Source organism: Pipistrellus kuhlii, unplaced genomic scaffold (assembly GCF_014108245.1).
Source record: "Pipistrellus kuhlii isolate mPipKuh1 unplaced genomic scaffold, mPipKuh1.p scaffold_m20_p_2, whole genome shotgun sequence".
Lineage (NCBI taxonomy): Eukaryota > Metazoa > Chordata > Mammalia > Chiroptera > Vespertilionidae > Pipistrellus > Pipistrellus kuhlii.
In genome coordinates this window covers 179797610-179816377 of record NW_023425515.1, presented here as the reverse complement: position 1 = coordinate 179816377, position 18768 = coordinate 179797610, and positions in this window count along the sequence as shown.

Genomic DNA, 18768 nt, shown 5'->3' with positions numbered 1-18768 from the left:
CATCCTAAGATACTGTTCCTTGCTCTTCACAGACCTGGCTCCTTTCTATCCTTTGCCACCTCCTCTGAGAAGCCTTCCCTGACCATCCCAGCTAAGGAAGTCTGCCCATTCTTGCTCTTGGCACTCAGTTTGTCTCCGTCACGGCAGTTGTCATAATCTAGAATTGTGTATTTTTCAGTTCATTGTTTATAGTCTCTGGATCCCTCCACCCGACCAGAGCTCTGACCTCGAGAAAGCTGGCATCACTCCGGACAGAGATCCTGACTCTGATCTCTCCATTTAGAATAACCTGGTGGTTAGGAAGATGGACTCGGCCTCTTTCTAGCTCCACGACCCTGGACAACTTATTTTATCTTTCTTTGCCTCAGTTTCCTCATCTGTTAAAGTAGGGATAATAGTTGACCTCACTTCACAGGAGTCTTGGGAGAAATCAATGAGCTGCTAGACTAGTGCTTGGCACCTAGTGAGTGCCGTATAAGTGTTTGCTACTCTGCAGTCACTCAACGAAACCTCAAGCCTTCCCTGTCACGACTCTGTGCCAGGTTGGGTACTGGGGACTCAGATAGGAATCAGGTCCAGTCCTTGTCCTCGTTGTGGCACTCACTCCCTTTCCAGTACAGGTGATGGTGGGCACAGAGCAAAGAGGCCACAGGACAGGCCTCCACTACCCTTTCCGCCTCCATGCTTACATGCTCGTTTAAATCAACTTTAAAAACTGATACCAAAACCAAAAATCAAAGCCCAGCAAGCTGGCTGAAACCTCCCATCCATTTCCCATCTAGCCATTACTCTCCTGCTCTCACTTCTGTTTTTTGTTTTTCACATAAACACTAGAGGCCTGGTGCACAGATTTGTGCACTGGTGGGGTCCCTTGGCCTGGCCTTCAGGGATTGGGCTGAAACTGGCAGTCCAACATCCCCTCAGGGGTCCTGGAATTGCAAGAGGGTGCAGGCCAGGCTGAGGGACCCCACCAGTGCACGAATCCATGCACCGGGCCTCTAGGATGCATATAAGATCTTTGGTTGCCCTATCCGGTTTGGCTCAATGGATAGAGCATCAGCCTGCGGACTGAAGGGTCCCGGGTGCAATTCTGGTCAAGGGCACATGCCCAGGTTGCGGGCTCGATCCCCAGTAGGGGGTGTGGAGGAGGCAACCAATCAATGATTCTCTCTCATCATTAATGTTTCAATCTCTCCCTTCCTCTCTCTGAAATCAATTAAGAAATATTTTATAAAAAGGAAGATCTTTGGTTAATCTCTTTCTGGTCTCCCCTCTCCCCTCTTTCCTCTGAGATTCATCAGTCTGTTCCATGTTCCCATGCCTGTGTATTAAGCATTTGCCCCCTGGTGGTCAGTGCATGTCATAGTTACTGTAGAATGGTTGAACTGCCAGACACTTAGCATATTAACAATATATATTATATATTATATATTATATATATATATATATATACACACACACACACACACACACACACACACACACACACATATATATACACACAATATATATATATATACACACACAAACACACACAAACTAGAGGCACAGTGCACAAATTTGTACACCAGTAAGGTCTCTTGGCCTGGCCTGTGGAATCAGGCCGAAACTGGCTTTCTGACATCCCCAGAAGGGTCCCAGATTACGAGACGGTGCAGGCCAGGCTGAGGGACCCCACCAGTGCACAATTGGAGCGGGGAAGGGATGTGGGAGGTTGGCCAGCTGGGGCGGGACCATGGGAGGGCGCCAGGGCATGTGCAGTCCATCTTACTCAGTCCCAATAGGCTGGACCCCAGCAGCAAGCTAACCTGCTGGTCGGAGCATCTGCCCCCTGGCGGCCAGTGAACATCATAGCAACTGGTTGACTGGTCAACTGTCTGCCCCCTGATGGTCAGTGCACATCATAGAGAGTGGTTGAGTGGCCTTAGCATTCATTAGCATATTACGCTTTGATTGGTTGAACCGATGACTGGACGACAGGACACTTCGCATATTAGGCTTTTATTACATAGGATTTTAAAAACTGTTTCTTAATAGGGAATGGAAGGGAGAAGGAGAGACAGAGAGAGAGAAACATTGATGTGAGAGAGACTCATTGATTTGGTTGCCTCCTGCATGTGCCCCAATGAGAGCTGGGAATTGAGCCTTTAACCAAGGTACATGCCTTTGACCAGGGTCAAATCCCGGACTCTTCAGTCTGCCAGGTGATACTTTATCCACTAAGCCAAACCCGCTAGGGCTCACTTCTGTTTTTAACCAGCCTAATTTCTGTTGTCCCTCTGCACAGTCCTCCTTCGAAAAGACCCTGCACTGCTTGCCTCCCTCTGCTCTGGCCTGCCCACCTGGAGAGCCCCAGGTCTGCAGCAATCCACCCAGCCACCTCCTCTGGGCGAGGAGGGAGGAAAACTACCTGCAAGCAGACATGCCCATAACCCCCCGCCTCAGGACACCAGCCAGCCCCTGGCCCGCGTGGCGCAGTTGGTTGAAGTGTCATCCTGTACACCAAAGGCTGCAGTTCGATTCCCAGTCAGGCACACACCTAGGCCTCAGGTATGATCCTCAGTGGGGTGAGAAGGGAGGCAACAGATCAATAGTTCTCTCTCTCTCTCTCTCTCTCTCTCTCTCTCTCTCTCTCTCTTGCTCTTCCCTATGCCCTTCCCCTCTCTCTAAAATCAATAAAACATATCCTCTGGTGATGGTTGTGTGGGGTTTTTTTGGTTGTTTTTTTTAATATATTTTATTGGTTTTCCACAGAGAGGAAGGGAGAGGGATAGAGAGCTAGAAACATCGATAAGAGAGAAACATAGACCAGCTGCCTCCTGCACACCCCCTACTGGGGATGTGCCTGCAACCAATGTACATGCCCTTGACTAGAATCGAACCTGGGACCTCTCAGTCTGCAGACAGACACTCTATCCACTGAGCCAAACTGGTTTCGGTCTGGTGAGGTTTTTTTTAAAGTACACTAGCCAAGCTCAACAATTCTCCAGGGCAGTTTCTTTCTAATGTTTTTATTGATTTTTAGAGAGAGAAGAGAGGAATAGACAGAAACATCGATGAGAGAGGAACATCATCAATCATGCATACTCCTGCCCCCTCAGGAATCAAGCCCACAACTGGCCAGGTTTTTGGTTGCTGTTTTTCAGGGCAGTTTTTCAGTAAGCTGGCCCTCTGTCTGCCCAGACAACCAATTCACACCCTTCCTTCGTCCCCTAAATTCCCACCGTTCCTCCTCCTCCACCTGCACTCCGAATCCTCTCACCTTCTGTGACTTCACACCTGTAACTTTCTCCTCTCCTGCACCATCCTTCCCCTGGAATCATTCCCTCAGCATACGAACAGGCTCTAGATATTCTCATTTACAGAGAAAAAACAAAACCCTCCCCTTAGAGAATGAAGCATTTCTCCTCTTTTTGGGAGGAACTGTGGTTAGGTTCATCTCTAAAGGATGAGGGAAAGGTTTTGTTTTTTGGGGTTTCTTGTAGAAAAATGCCAGCTAACCCACCAGAAGGAATGTGAGAACTAGAAAATCTCCATTTTGCAGCCCCAGCTAGATCACTGACTTAGGCAAAACTCATCCATGTACCATAGATGGGGCGAGGCAGACAACAAGCATTTATTCCTCACAGGAGTAAGTTCTGGAAGCTAGAAGCCCGGGTCCAGTTCTGGCCGGGCTGGCTTCTGGCCTGGCTTGTAGAAGACAGCTTCTCGACGGCAGAGAGGAGCCAGCTCTGCTGTCCCTTCTCGTGAGGACACCTGTCTGATTGGGTTAGGGCCCCGCCTGCACACCTTATTTAACCTTCATGATTTCCAGAAGGCCCCATCTCCACACACTGTCATAGCGGGAGTTAGGGCTTCAACATAAATTTTGGGAGCAGCATGATTCAGTGCATCGCAGATGTTTCTGTCTCTCTCTCCCTCTCCCCTCCCTTGACAGTGGTCGGCAAACTCATTCGTCCACAGAGCCAAATATCAACAGGACAACGATTGAAATTTCTTTTGAGAGCCACATTTTTAAAATTTAAACTTCTTCTAACGCCACTTCTTCAAAACAGACTTGCCCAGGCCGTGGTATTTTGTGGAAGAGCCACACTCAAAGGGCCAAAGAGCCGCCTGTGGCTCGCAATTTGCTGAACATGGCACTGGGCGAAATGGTTTTTGTTTGTTTTAAAATATATATTTTTTTATTTCAGAGAGGAAGGGAGAGGGAAAGAGAAATAGAAACATCCATGATGAGAGAGAATTATAGATCAGCTGCCTCCTGCACACCCCCAATGGAGATGGAGTCTGCAACCAGGCATGTGCCCTTGACCAGAATCAAACCCGGGATCCTTTAGTCCACAGGCCAACGCTCTACCCACTGAGCCACGCCAGCCAGGGCGAGGTGAAAGCTTTTAAAGACCAGAGCTGCACCCGGGGCTGGAGCACGGCCCCGCTGATCTGGTATTCGCAAAGAGGCTCTCTCCTTTCCAACCGGGAGATGTGCTGTAACTGCTCTCAGCAAATTATGGGTCAGCTATGGCCCTCTGCCGGTTTCTGTGCATCCCGTGAGCCAAAGTGGTTTTTACATTTTTAAATGGTTCAAAGGATCAACGGGAGAATAATATTGAGAGACAGCCATGGCTGATTTGGCTCAGTGAATAGAGTGTCAGCCGGTGGACTGAAGGTCGATTCCAGTCAAGGGCACGTACCTCGGTTGCAGGCTTTGGCCCAGTCGGGGTGCGTGTGGGCAGGAGAGGGGACCAATTGATGTGTCTCTCTCACATCAATGTTTCTCTCTCTGTCTCTCTCCCTCCCTTTCACTCTCTCTCAAAAAAAATCAATGGAAAATGACCGTTGGATGAGGATTAACTATATATATATATATATATACACACACACACACACACACATACACACACACACATACACACACATTACTAGTTGCCTGGTGCACGAAATTTGTGCACTGAGGAGCCGTCCTTCAGCCCCCTCTCACATACTGGGAGCCCTCAAGAGATGTCCTATTGATGGCATAGGCCTGCTCCCCATGGGGAGCGGTTCTAAGCCAGTCTGGCCTCCCTTTGCTTGAGGCGACCAGGCTGATCAGGGGAAGGCGCCAGCCCCATCACCCCGCTGCTGCAGCCACTGCCAGTCACCCCAGGCATTTTCATCAACATGGACTCCAGTCCCTTCACCATGAAAAATTGACAACATTCTTTAAGCATTTTCAAGATGTGTCTTTCATAGAATATGACATTTCTTTATCTTTCTTTTTATCCTCACCTGAGGATATGTTTCCATTGATATTTTCCCCTTCCCTCCAATCCCAGGCTCAGCCCCTTCCCAAGCCCAAAGCCTCTGCCTGATGGCAGGCTGGGAGTGACCTGGGTGCCGAGGAGATTCCAGGACCCACGTATGTATGCAAATTAACTGCCATCTTTGTTCTGTTAATTTGCATACTCATTCTAATTGGTTGTGGGTATAGTGAAGGTACGGCCAATTTACTTGTTTCTCTATTATTAGGTAAGATGTATATACTGAGTGACATATGAAAATTATGTGTATCCAAATTTCAATGTCTATAAATAAAGTATTGAAACATGCTCATTTACATATTGCCTATGGCTGCTGCTGTCATGCTACAATGACAGAGCCAAGTAGTTGCAACACAGACAGTATGATCTGCAAAGCTAAAAATACTTACTTCTGTCCGTTTACAGAAGTTTGCCAACCCCTGCTCTCGACCTAATTTCCAGGGACAAGAGAGCCCGGGCTTAGAGGAGTGAGGTGAGGGACACTGTGAGGGAACCTTCAGACTCACCTGTTCCTGTGGAGCATTCTAAAACACAGTGGGCCAGGTCTCTTTACAAAGTTGTCATTTAAAAAAATAAATAAAATGCCGAGACCGGTTTGGCTCAATGGATAGAGCGTCGGCTTGGGGACTGAAGGGACCCGGGTTCGATTCCGGTCAAGGGCATGTACCTTGGTTGCGGGCATATCCCCAGTAGGGGGTGTGCAAGAGGCAGCTGATCAATGACTCTCTCTTATCGATGTTTCTAGCTCTCTATCTCTCTGCCTTTCTCTCTGTACAAAATCAATAAAATATATTTTAAAAAAAAGAATCTCTTTAAAAAATAAATAAATAAATAAATAAATAAATAAAAGGCATAATGGAAACGACTCTGCTCTATATTTTAAAAATATATATTTTATTGATTTTTTACAGAGAGGAAGAGAGAGGGATAGAGAGTTAAAAACATCGGTGAGAGAGAATCATTGATCAGCTGCCTCCTGCACACTCCCTACTGGGAATGTGCCCACAACCAAGGTACATGCCCTTGACCGGAATCGAACCTGCGACCTTTCAGTCCACAGGCCAATGCTCTATCCACTGAGCCAAACTGGTTTTGGTGACTCTGCTCTGTTGAAAGACAACCAAGGGACATCACCACCAAATGCAACCTATAAACCTTGGTTAGACATTTTTGAGAGGAAAACCCAGCCATCATTAGTCAGTGTGTGTTTTTTCCTCTCCCTCCTAAACTTTCAACTCCTGTAGGCAGGGATTTTGTTGCTTAACCTACCAGCACTTTGCAAGCACCTGGCACCTAGTAGGAGCTTGATAGGTGCTGTCTGAAACAGGAATGAGAGAAGGAATAAACGTTGCTTGGGGGAGAGGGTTGACTAACGGAGGCGGCTCTGAAGGATAAATAGGAGATTGACCACAGGTGAGATCTGTGATAGAGATCCCCTCCCCCACCCCCTCCGCCTCGGTGGCTCTGGGGCCAGGGATGACATGCCTTCTGGGATCCCAGACAGCAGCGCGACCAGCAGGAGGAGGCTCAGGCCAGCGGAATTCCAGCTCAGGAGCAGGAAGAACTGCAGCCATCAGAGCCAATGAGCAGCAGAGTGGCTGGTCTCTGGAGGTGAGCAAGCAGAGAGCCAACAAGGACTGACCTCATGCGTGGGCAGGGCATGGGCCTCCGTGGTGATGCACATCACAAGCCCCACACCAACCCTTTCCCAGAGGCTCCCCCGCCTTCTGCCCACCCCCCTTTTTTAAATATATTTTATATATATATATATATATATATATATATTTTTTTTTTTTTTTTTTTTTTTTACAGAGAGGAAGGGAGAGGGATAGAGATCTAGAAACATGGATGAAAGAGAAACATCGATCAGCTGCCTCCTGCACACCCCCCACGGGGGATGTGCCCACAACCAAGGTACATGCCCTTGACCGGAATCGAACCTGGGACCCTTCAGTCTACAGGCCGACACTCTATACACTGAGACAAACTGGTTAGGCCCACCCCACTCCACGCCCCCCCCCCCTTTTATTTTTCTCCTAGGCTCAGTCTTTTAGGCCAGTGGTATTTCCTCTGAACCTTGAGCATTTCTTGTCTGCACCACCAGGGGGTCTTTGTCAACCTCTTCCTATCATGGGCAGGCAAGACTTCACCTGCGTGAGAGGCAGGGCCTCTGATGGCGTGACCTTGAGCAGGTGTCTGCCCATCTCTGGGCCTCTGATCCCTGGTCTGTGTAAGGACAGAGTAGGACAAGATGCCCTAGGAGGCCTGTTCCACCTCCAGTTCTGCTAGGCGTCCAGTTCTCTTGCCCTCAATCAGAACGGGGACTCCTGGAGGTCAGGTTGGTGCTGGCTGAGCTCCCCCCCCCCAGGGCCCCTAGTGACAGACCTGGCTCATTTACCCTCCGCCCAGAGGTGAAGGTGGAAGAGGATTGTAGTGATGCTCTGACGTCTTTCTTGTCAAAGGCCGTGTGGTCTAAATTTAGGCCCCACAGGTTGCTGACTTCATTATCTTAGGCAAGCGACTTAACAACTCTAGGCTTTAGTTTCCACATCAGTAAAACCAGAACAGTAATCTTTGTCTCCCAGAATGAGGAGGAAAGGAAACGTACCTCGTACATAGCAGGTGCACAAAAAATGGTCAGGAGCCAGGGAGGGAGGTCTGATCGGGAGTTTTATTTAAAATTTTTTCTTATCATTATTTGTTGTTGTTCTTGATCCTCACCTGAGGATATTTTTCCATTGACTTTGGGGGGGAGTGGAAGAGAGAGGGGAAAAATAGAGAGAAACACTGATGCAAGAGAAATACATCGATTGGTTGCCTCCTGCACGGGCCCTGGTCAGGGCTCGGGCCCGGGAGAAGCCTGCAACGAAGACAGGTGCCCCTGACCAGGATCAGACCTGGGACCCTGTGGTTCTAGGCCGATGCTCTATCCACTGAGCCAAACTGGCCAGGGCTGATCAGGAGTTTCAGACTCTTTCCCATCGTCGCTCCATACCCTAGCTCCTTCATACTCATGAGCTGATGGATGCATGGAGAAATAATAAAATACAGTAGGTCTACATCTAAAGCAAACCTGGCACTTGTCAAGTGAAAGATTCATTCTACAACCACTCTCTTCTTTGAGCCTTGGAGAAAACTGGTAAGGGGCAAGGTAAGGGCTATTCCTCTGTTTCAAAGGCAAAGACAATGCAGCCCAGAGAGGGAAAGCGACTTGCCTAAAGTAACACAGCAGAGCTGGGCTTGGGACCTAGTTCCTTCTGCTGGCAGAGCCCATCATTAAGATCCCCTCCCAGCCAAACGCGGTTCGGCTCAGTGGATAGAGCGTCGGCTTGCGGACTGAAGGATCTCGGGTTTGATTCCGGTCAAGGGCATGTACCTTGGTTGCTGGCACATCCCCAGTGTGGGGTGTGCAGGAGGCAGCTGGTCGATGTTTCTGACTCTCTGTCCCTCTCTCTTCCTCTCTGTAAAAAATCAATAAAATATATTTTTTTTAAAAAAGGAAGCCACTGGGCACGCAGGTGCTTGCTGGGATCTGCCTGCCCTCACCCTCGCGTGAGGGGGATCCAGCGGGTGGCCCTTGGATGAGCACAAAGTAGGTCAGGTCGGCCCCTCTCAAGCCATTCCCAGCGCCCAGCTCTGTTCCCTGATGACTCAGAGGCCCTGGTGGGTCAACATGTTCCTTGGACAGGGGCAGCTTGGCCTTGGCCTTGGCCTGGCTACCGTTTCTCAGCAGACCATGGCACCAAGGACAGGCGACTCAGAGCAGGCCAGTGGGGAAGCTGCCCGAGTGCTGGGGCTGACTGGGCCCTGGGACTGCCTCTGGGTGGCTGACAATCAACCTGGCAGGTCAGGGGCATGCTGTCCCTCAAGGCTTGGGTGCTCCCACCCCTGGGTGCTCCTACCTCGCTTCTGCTTCGGAGGCTCTTATCCTGAGGTCAAGGAGGAGGTTTCTGGGGGGCACTCTGCCAGGCTGGGAGAACCGTGAGAAAGCCAGCGGGGCCCTCTCACAGCCTCCCTTTGCCAGGGGTGTGGATGCTTCCCTACATGATGTCTAGGAGCCGTTGGAAGCCCGGGGGGACATGGGAACCAGCGGGAGAAGAACTGAGTGCGACCACAGTACGCTCTGGACAGGTCTAGGAGTCCATCTTCCCTCCAGCAGGACAGGGCATTGCAGAGGCACTGGGGCATCCAGGTGGGGCTGGGGGGTTTTCCCTGGAGGTAGAGGACTGCCGTGGGAGTGAGGGCTGGAGTATTAACGCGGGGTACAGAGTATGGTGGGTGTTGGCACATCTCAAGGCCTGGAGTGGCAACGTCGGAGCACACATTTTGAAGTTGAGCTGGAGTTGAATAGTGGAGTGGAGTTTCACAGCGGGGGGCTGGAGTCCTTCCGAGAGGATTGGAGAAGGGTGCAGCGGGGGCTACGGAATGCGCTGAGGGCCTGGTTATTTCTTTTCTTTCTTTTTTTTTTAAATATTTTTTATTGATTTTTTTTTACAGAGAGGAAGGGAGAGGGATACAGAGTTAGAAACATCGATGAGAGAGATGAGAGAGAATCATCAATCAGCTGCCTCTTGCACAACCCCTACTGGGAATGTGCCCACAACCAAGGTACATGCCCTTGATCAGAATCGAACCTGGGACCTTTCAGTCCACAGGCCACCACTCTATCCACTGAGCCAAACCGGTTTCGGCGGGCCTGGTTATTTCATAAGGCGCTACATTATCGAGGAGGATCTAGAGAACTTCAGAGGGAGGCTGGAATGTTATGGAGGCAAAGTCTTCTGGGGGGCCGAAACCGGTTTGGCTCAGTAGATAGAGCGTCGGCCTGCAGACTGAAGGATCCCAGGTTCGATTCTGGTCAAGGGCACGTACCTTGGATACGGGCACAACCCCAGTGGGGGGCGTGTAGGAGGCAGCTGATTGATGATTCTCTCTCGTGGATGTTCCTCTCTATCCCTCTCTCTTCCTCTCTGTAAAAAAATCAATAATAATAATGATAAAAAAGTCTTCTGGGGGAACCTGGACTATTTCAGAGGGAACAGGGTTACTTCGGAGGGGGGTGGAGTCTTTTTCAGGGCGGGCTACGACATTCCAGAGGCGGGTGAGAATGGTGCTGGGTTGGTGTGTGGCCTTGGAGGCTGCCCAGAGAGCCCCCTTTCACCCCGAGCCTTCAGTCTAAGGATTCTGGGATGGGGGTGGGGGGGTGTCGGGGAATCCAGTCCCATGCTCTCTCCTGCCCCTGGGGCAGGCCATCCCCCTCCAGGAAAGCCGTAAGCAGCCCTTGTGCACGGGCTCCGAGGTGGTGCGGTGACCGTGGCCTTGGGGTCCAGTGACTCCTGCTGCCACCCAGGAGAAGCCGGCCCTGGTGACACATCCTGCCTGCGATCCGGGGCTTCCAGATAAGGGTCAGGTCACCTCGGCCGTCCCCCTGCAGGACGCCCTTCCTTTCCCAGCAGCCCTCTCCCCGGAACGGAGGTCCCGCTGCAGCAGGGAGCACTGCTGGCACAGAGCCCTGTGCTCCCAGGGTCTCTGCGGCCTCGCTGCCGTCCTCCTGCCTTGGTGGGGGCTTGCTCTTGGCTGAGTGTGGGAGCCCCGTTGGGGAGGGGGAGCCTACTCCGCCTCAGTGGCTCCTGGGAACCGCTGCAGCCTGTGTGATCTGAGGCCCTCGGGGGCCAGGGGAGCCCAGTGCTGGAGAGGAGGGGAGGGTGGCAGTAGGTGGTGGGCGGAAGAGCATGTGCCAACTCTGGGTGGCCTCAGGCCCCAGGGCACAATTCCTGCTTGTTCCGCCATGCACAGCTTTAGCCGCCTAAGGGGCTGTCACTTCAACACGTACCAGCTGCCTGCACCACGCCAGCTTCCCCCTTTGCTGCCCGCAAGACACGTTCCATCGTCCAAAAGGCGAGTGACCCCAGCCCCTCGCTCTGCATGGGACAGAGCCCCAGCCCCCCTCCCTGCCAGAGTGCCAACACGGCTGCCTCTGGTGCCCACACCCACCAGCACAGCCTGTGCAAGGAGGTGGCACCGGGCTGTGGTTCCTCACCCAGTGTCCGGCCCGGGGCTGGACCTGCCCTCTCTGATTGGACTGTGTCTCCGTGGGGCTGGAGACTGTCCCCTCCCGGTCCGCCCGCACCAGACCCAGGCTTCCTGGGAACGGAGAGACCCTGGGTGGGGCAGCCGTCCCCCAGGCCTTCCTGGTGTGAGTGGAGGGGACACAAATGTTGTCTCTGAGACAGCGAGGCCAGCCTGCCCCAGCATACGCCCAGGCCTGGAGGCCCTGCGGGAGGAGGGAGCATCTTTTATTGAGCATTTACTGTGTACCAGGCCCTATGGTAGACATTCTACACGTATTATCTCCCTGAGAAGTAGTCATTCTTCCTGTGATAGGGGTAGGGAAACCGGCCAGAGAGCTCCAGACTTGCCCAAGTTCACACAGCTAGTGAATGAGTGAAAAAGCTGGGGTTCGGCCGAACTGACAACACCACCTTCTCCGGGCAACTCCCCACTCCTCCCTCTACCGTCTGGGTGACTTTGGACAAGTACGAGGCCTCAGGCTCTTCATCTGTAAAATGAGCATATTAATAAAATCGATGCTATATGATGAACAGATGATGTGTGTCAAGGGCCTGTCGTCAATGTGAGGTGATCCGAACCTTTGGGACGTATGGAGGAGACACAGCCCTGCCCCGCGTCTACCCTCAGAATCCCCCGAGTCTGAAGGAGAAACTCTGTAAAGTGGCAGAAATCACCTCACTTATAACTTCACCAGCGCCAGGGGAAGGGCAAGAGCATTAGGGAATGGACCACAAGCTAGCAAATGGGACAGGTTAATTCTGCAGTCAAATCTCTACCACTGAGCTATACCCCCGACAGGTTAATTCTGAAAGACTCTCCAGGTCGATCTTATTGTCCCTGTTTTACAGAGAGGGAAACTGAGGCTTGGGAGCCTGAGTTACCTGTCCAAGAACGCAGTGACTCAATTATGGTGAGTCTATCCAATAGACTGTCTATCCAGTCCCCTCCGGCCCAGGATTGGAGCGGATGTGATATTCCAGGGGTCCCTGTACCCCCCCCCCTCAGATGTGCTTGCACACAGACAGCCTGAGGCAGCACATCTGGCGGCCCCCGTAGCAGACTTCTTGGGACCCGACAAAGGCCAGGCGCTGGGTCTTCAGCCTCCTCTAGCACCAGAGTCACTCGCGGGAGAGGAGCTACAGTGGCGAGGATAACTTCGCAGCTCCAGCTCCAGGCCCCCCTGGCTGTGGGTGAGATTCCTCCACAGCCTCCGGTGGGCTGGGCTGGGCACTGCTCCCCCACCGGGCTCAGCACCTCAGATTTGCCATCTGTTCTCCTCCTGCATCCTCACAACCTCCCTGCCCCTCATGTGATGATCCCCTCTGTTCAGGGGAGGAACCTGAGGTTTGGAGTGGGGAGGGCGTGCCCTCGTTCATGCTGGAAAGACCTGGCAGAGGTGAGATTGAAAAGCAGGGCCTGCTGCCTCAACCCCAAGTCCTTACACCTATCTATCCTGCCTTGCTTTTAGGCATCAGTCCCCATCCTGACCTTTGTCTTCTCCCGGCAGGACTAGAGAGGGAGTGCCTTCCCCAAGGCCACCCAGCAGAGCAGCAGGCAGGTGGGATCCCAGCTCCACTTTGTCCCCAAATACCCAGTTGCTTGGACTTTATTTTATAAACATCTGCTTTACATCTGCCTTTTCCACTGCACCCCTGAGAGCCTGGCCCAGAGCTGGCACCCCCCAGTGATGATTAAATTGGAACATGTTTATTGAGCATTTGCAATCAGCCAAGTATTATGCTAAGGCACATGTGTCAAACACAAGGCCCGCGGGCCAAATCCGTCCCGCCAGGCCTTGCAATGTGGCCCGCACCGCGCTGTCATCACTGCACTCCGCTGCGTTTCCATCACAATGACAGTTTATGACTGTTCAGTAAACCATTCAGCCCGCGATTTAGGCTGGATTTTAGATTTTGGCCCCTTCTCTGATTGAGTTCGACACCCCTATGCTAAGGGCTTTATATACAACTAGAGGCCCCGGTACACAAATTCATGCGTGGGTGGGGTCTGGCTGGCCCTGCCCCCTGGTCAAACTCCCAGTTGAACTACTGATCAAACTCCTGGTTGAGGGGACAATTTGCATATTACCCCCCTTTTTTTATATATATATATAGAATAAACCCACTTAATCTTCACAATGACCATATAAGTAGGGTACTATCAGCCCCATTTTATAGACAGGGAAAGCAAGATTAGAGAACGTAAGAGCACTTAGTAACGCTGGCACACAGTAGGCTCCTAACTTTTACCCTGAAAGGCTGAGTGAATGGATGGATGAATTAAAAAGGGAGAGGTGGGCCCTAGCTGGTTTGGCTCAGTGGATAGAGTGTTGGCCTGTGGATTGAAGGGTCCCGGGTTCGATTCCGGTCAAGGGCACATGCCCGGGTTGTGGGCTTGATCTCCTAAGAAATGGGGAGTGTGCAGGAGGCAGCTGATCAATTATTCTCTCTCATCATTGATTTTCTCTCATTGAAATTCTATCTCTCTCTCCCTCTCCTTTCCTCTCTGAAATCAATAAAAATATACTTAACCAGTTAACTGCCATGATATTTTGAATTTAATTTAAAAAGTTCCGCTGCTTGCGTCTATAGAGGTTTATGGCGTACAAACGGTTAAAAAAGGAAAAGAAGGGGGAGGTGGGATCCAGGTGGTCAAGGTCACAGGCATTCTCCTTTTCCCTCATTCCAGTTCATTTACTCCCACTACAGCTCCCACCGCACCTTGGGCCTGACCCCTACAGCCTGATGCACCAGGTGCTGGTGCCCTGGGCGGCCTGCTGAGACCCTCCGAACTGACCCCACTGGGACCTTCTGAGCTGACCCTGCTGGGACCCTCAGAGCTGACCCTCTGAGACCCTCTGAGCTGACCCTGCTGGGACCCTCCGAGCTGACCCCGCTGGGACCCTCCGAGCTGACCCCGCTGGGACCCGCTGAGCTGACCCTCTGAGACCCTCTGAGCTGACCCTGCTGGGACCCTCCGAGCTGACCCCGCTGGGACCCTCCGAGCTGACCCCGCTGGGACCCGCTGAGCTGACCCTCTGAGACCCTCTGAGCTGACCCTGCTGGGACCCTCCGAGCTGACCCGCTGGGACCCTCCGAGCTGACCCGCTGGGACCCTCCGAGCTGACCCGCTGGGACCCTCCGAGCTGACCCCGCTGGGACCCGCTGAGCTGACCCTCTGAGACCCTCTGAGCTGACCCCGCTGGGACCCTCCGAGCTGACTCTGCTGGGACCCCCCGAGCTGACCCCGCTGGGACCCTCCGAGCTGACCGGAGGAGAAAGCTGGCCAGCGCCGCTCTGCCTGAGCCTGGACGGAGACTCCACGGTGAGGGCCCACCCCAAGTCCCTGACAAGCAGCAGACGCCATGGGAAGAAGTGGCCGCCCACCCTGTCCGCAGCCCTGAGGCACTGAAAGGAAATAGTCTCTGTCGTCGCAGGAATGGCTTCAGCTGGACTGAGCAAGGGACTTACTGGCAGAAAGAGGTAACGAGCCCGGAGCTCCTCGCCGGGCCAGGAAATGACACAGTGTCCCTGTGGGTAGCCCGTAGGCTGAGCCCTGGGAAAGGAGTGAGCCAGAGCGAGGCTGAGCCGCGGTTCCCACAGCGCCTGCACAGGGAGCCATTGTCCGACGGAAGAGGCAAGTCCCTTCCCAGGTCAACAGCTGAGTATGAAGGTCACTTGGAGATGAGAGAGTACAATTGGATGAGAAACGAGGTCCTGAGAGAAAGCACCGTATGGTCACATGGGAGGTGTTCCTGGTGGGGGTGGGGTACGAAGAGAGTGAAGATGACCAAGGGAAGGGGAGGGAAGGGAAGAGAAGAGGAAGGAAAGGAAGAGGAGAGGAGAGGAGGGGAGGGGAGGGGAGGGGAGAGGAGGGGAGGGGAGGGGAAGAGAAGGGCCAGGCACCATGCTAAGCACCTTGCATGTTTTATCTCGTTTCATCCAATCATTCAACAGCCATTTATTGGATGTGCCAAGCTCTGTGTTAGGACTGCAGATACAGATGTGAACAAGACAGACACGGTGCCTCCCCCGTGGAACCAGAAGTGGGAGGAGACACAGATGTGCCAGGGGATGCCTGCTTTGAAGAGAAGCAAAGCAGGGAGGGGGATAGAGCCTGTGGCAATCGGGATGGAGTTGCTTTGTTTTAGGTGAGCAGTGCCTCTGCAGCAGGGATAGTCTGAGGGACCCGAATGAGGTGAGGGAAGAGCCAGTGCCAAGGCCACCGTCAAGGCTGCAGGAGGGTGAATGAGGGGAAAGGAGCCGAGAGCTGTGGGGAGAGGTGCTCGCCTCCTGGTGGGTGTTTGCCAGCACAGGAAGGACATTTTGTTTTGTTATAAATGTGATGGGGAACCACTGGAGGGTTTTGAGCAGGAACAGCAATATGATGTGTGTTGTTAAATAATTTGTAGATAGATACTATATTTATATGGTTCAGAAAGAAAAAATATATGGCCCTACAGTCTTGCTCCCATATGTCCCTCACCTCCTCGTCCTGTCTCTTCTACCAACCCCACGTACCAGTTTCTTGGTTGTCTTTCTAAGACTCCTTTTTGCAAACACAGGCATATATTTAGTTAATATTGACATAGCACTTACTATGTCTCAGGCCTTATTCTAAATTTCTGAGTTACTTACAAGATTAACTCCTTTCATCCTTATACCCTCAGCTCCACGAGGTAAGTCCTATGATCCCTGTTTTAGGGGTGAGGAACCTGGGGCACAGAGAAGCTGAGTCACTTGCCCAAGATCGCACAGCTCCACGGAGCTGTATTTGCTTCCTAGAGCTGCTTGCCTCCCGCACACGCCCTGATGGGGCCTGAGATCGAACCTGCGACCCTTAGGTTTGCAGGCTGATGCTCTAACCACTGAGCACACCAGCCAGGGCTGAGTTTGTGCTCTTTTTTTTTTTCAGCAGTAAATGATATTTTATTTTATTTTATTTTTTTCATTAAACTGGTTTCATTTGCAACAATGAATGGCTTACTAACATGTAGAAAAACATCTATACCAAAATCCATACACTTGCCAATGTAAATTAATGGCCATTCTGCTTTGTAGTTTTCTTATCTTTGGCAAAATCTATTCCAACTAGTTTATTGTGTTTTTTAAAAAATATATATATTTTATTGATTTTTTAGAGAGGAAGGGAGAGGAATAGAGAGTTAGAAACATCGATGAGACAGAAACATCGATCAGCTGCCTCTTGCACACCCCCTACTGGGGATGTGCCCGCAACCAAGGCACATGCCCTTGACCGGAATCGAACCCAGGACCTTTCAATTCACAGGCCGATGCTCTATCCACTGAGCCAAACCGGTTTCGGCCAACTAGTTTTTTATAAGGCATAAGAGAACTCATTCTATGGACCTCCGAAGCATTCAGGAGTAAAATCCATTCTTTTCTTTTTTTCCCCTTATTTTTTTAAATTAAATTATTGTCTGGGTACATATCTTACCTTTGCCCCCCCCCATACATGAGTTTGTGCTCTTAATCACTGGTTATGTTGCCATCAGTAAGATTATGAATATTTGAGAATATTATGAATATGTGAACCATTCCCCCTTTTTGACAAAAGATGTAACATCACACGCTGCGGCACCTTGCCTTTTAAACTTAATATTTACAGAACTTTCCCAATCAGGACACACAGACCTCCCCCGTTCTTTTTCACGGTTGCATAATATTCCATTTAATGGCCAGACTGTGCTCTAGCTAACCTAACCTCTTACTAATGGACAGTTGAGTTGTTTCCAGTCTTCTGCTATTGCAAACATTGCTGCAGAGAACAGCTTTATATAAACCTCATTCCTCACTTGTGCAAGAATATATGAAGGATAGGGTGGGAGTGGCCAGGGAGAGGTCATGGGGGGAAAGGAGACATATGTAATACTTTAAACAATAAAGAATTTAAATTTTTAAAAAAAAGGATATATGAAGGATAAACTCCCAGAAGAAGAATATCTGGATGCTTTTATAATTTTGATAGATTTCGGCCAAATGCTCTTTTGGGGACTTCATATCAATTTATACTCACAAGCATGAGAGTATTCTGAGAGAATACTGTATCCTTACAGAAATGCCCACAGAGCCTGGCTGGTGTGGCTCAGTGGTTGAGCATCAACCTATGAACCAAGAGGTCATGGTTCGATTCGCAGTCGGGGCACGTGCCTGGGTTGTGGGCTCCACCCCCAGTGTGGGGTGTGAGGAGGCAGCCGGTCAATGATTCTCTCTCATCATGGATGTTTCTATCTCTCTCTCCCTCTCCCTCTCTGAAATAAATAAACATTAAAAAGAAATGCCCACAGAGTGTATTATTAAACTTTTGGGGTTTTTGCCAGACTGGTAAGAAATAGTATCCCAGAGTGGCTTTCCTGATTTTCATTTCTTTCCAGTGGCCTGGAGCTCCTTTTCAACATGCTTAGCAGACATTTGTACTTCTTATTCTGGAGACGATCAGTTCAGATCCTACGCCTATTTCCATTAGATTGTTGTTCCTTGTCTTTGTAATAACTTTTATAGGTGACCCTTTATCTGTGATCTGAGTTGCCAATATTTCCCTCTAGTCTGTCACTTGTCTTATGACTTGGATTTAGAGTGTTTACCCATGCAAAAGTTTTTGATTTGTATAAATCGACTTTATCAATCTTTTAAACCGGCCCTCAGGCTTTTGTGACATGGTTAGACTTCTCCCACGAAGAATGATAGATCCTCCCTTTTTTCCTATTGCTTATTGCTTTTATGATTTAATTTTTATTTTTTTAAACATGTGTCTTTGATCCTTTGGAGCTTGTCTTGGGACTCAATGTGAAGTACAGGTCTCATCCCCCCACCCTGGTTGCCTAGCTGTCCTAACACTGTATTAGAGTCTATTCTCCACTTTATCAAATCTATCAAATACTAAATCTCTGTACACTGGGTCCATTTCCGGAATTCTATTCCAGTCCGTTGGTTGGTCTCTTTGTCTCTTTCTGCACCCAAATCAAGTTGTTCTAATTATTGAGGCTTTACGTATGATTATCTATAGTGGTGCCGAAGCCAGTTTGGCTCAGTGGTAGAGCGTCGGTCTGCGGACTGAAAGGTCCCAGGTTCGATTCCAGTCAAGGGCATGTACCTTGGTTGCGGGCACATCCCCAGTAGGGGTTGTGCAAGAGGCAGCTGGTCGATGTTTCTCTCTCATCGACGTTTCTAGCTCTCTAGCTCTCTCCCTTTCTCTGTGTTAAAAATCAATAAAATATATAGTGGTGAGGTTATTAGTATTGCCTTTTCTTTTTTTCAGTTTCCTTGTAGTCTCTCTCTGTGTCTCTCTCTGTGTCTCTCTCTCTGTGTCTCTCTCTGTGTCTCTCTCTCTCTCTCTCTCTCTCTCTCTCTCTCTCTCTCTCTCTCTCTCTTTCTCCTGG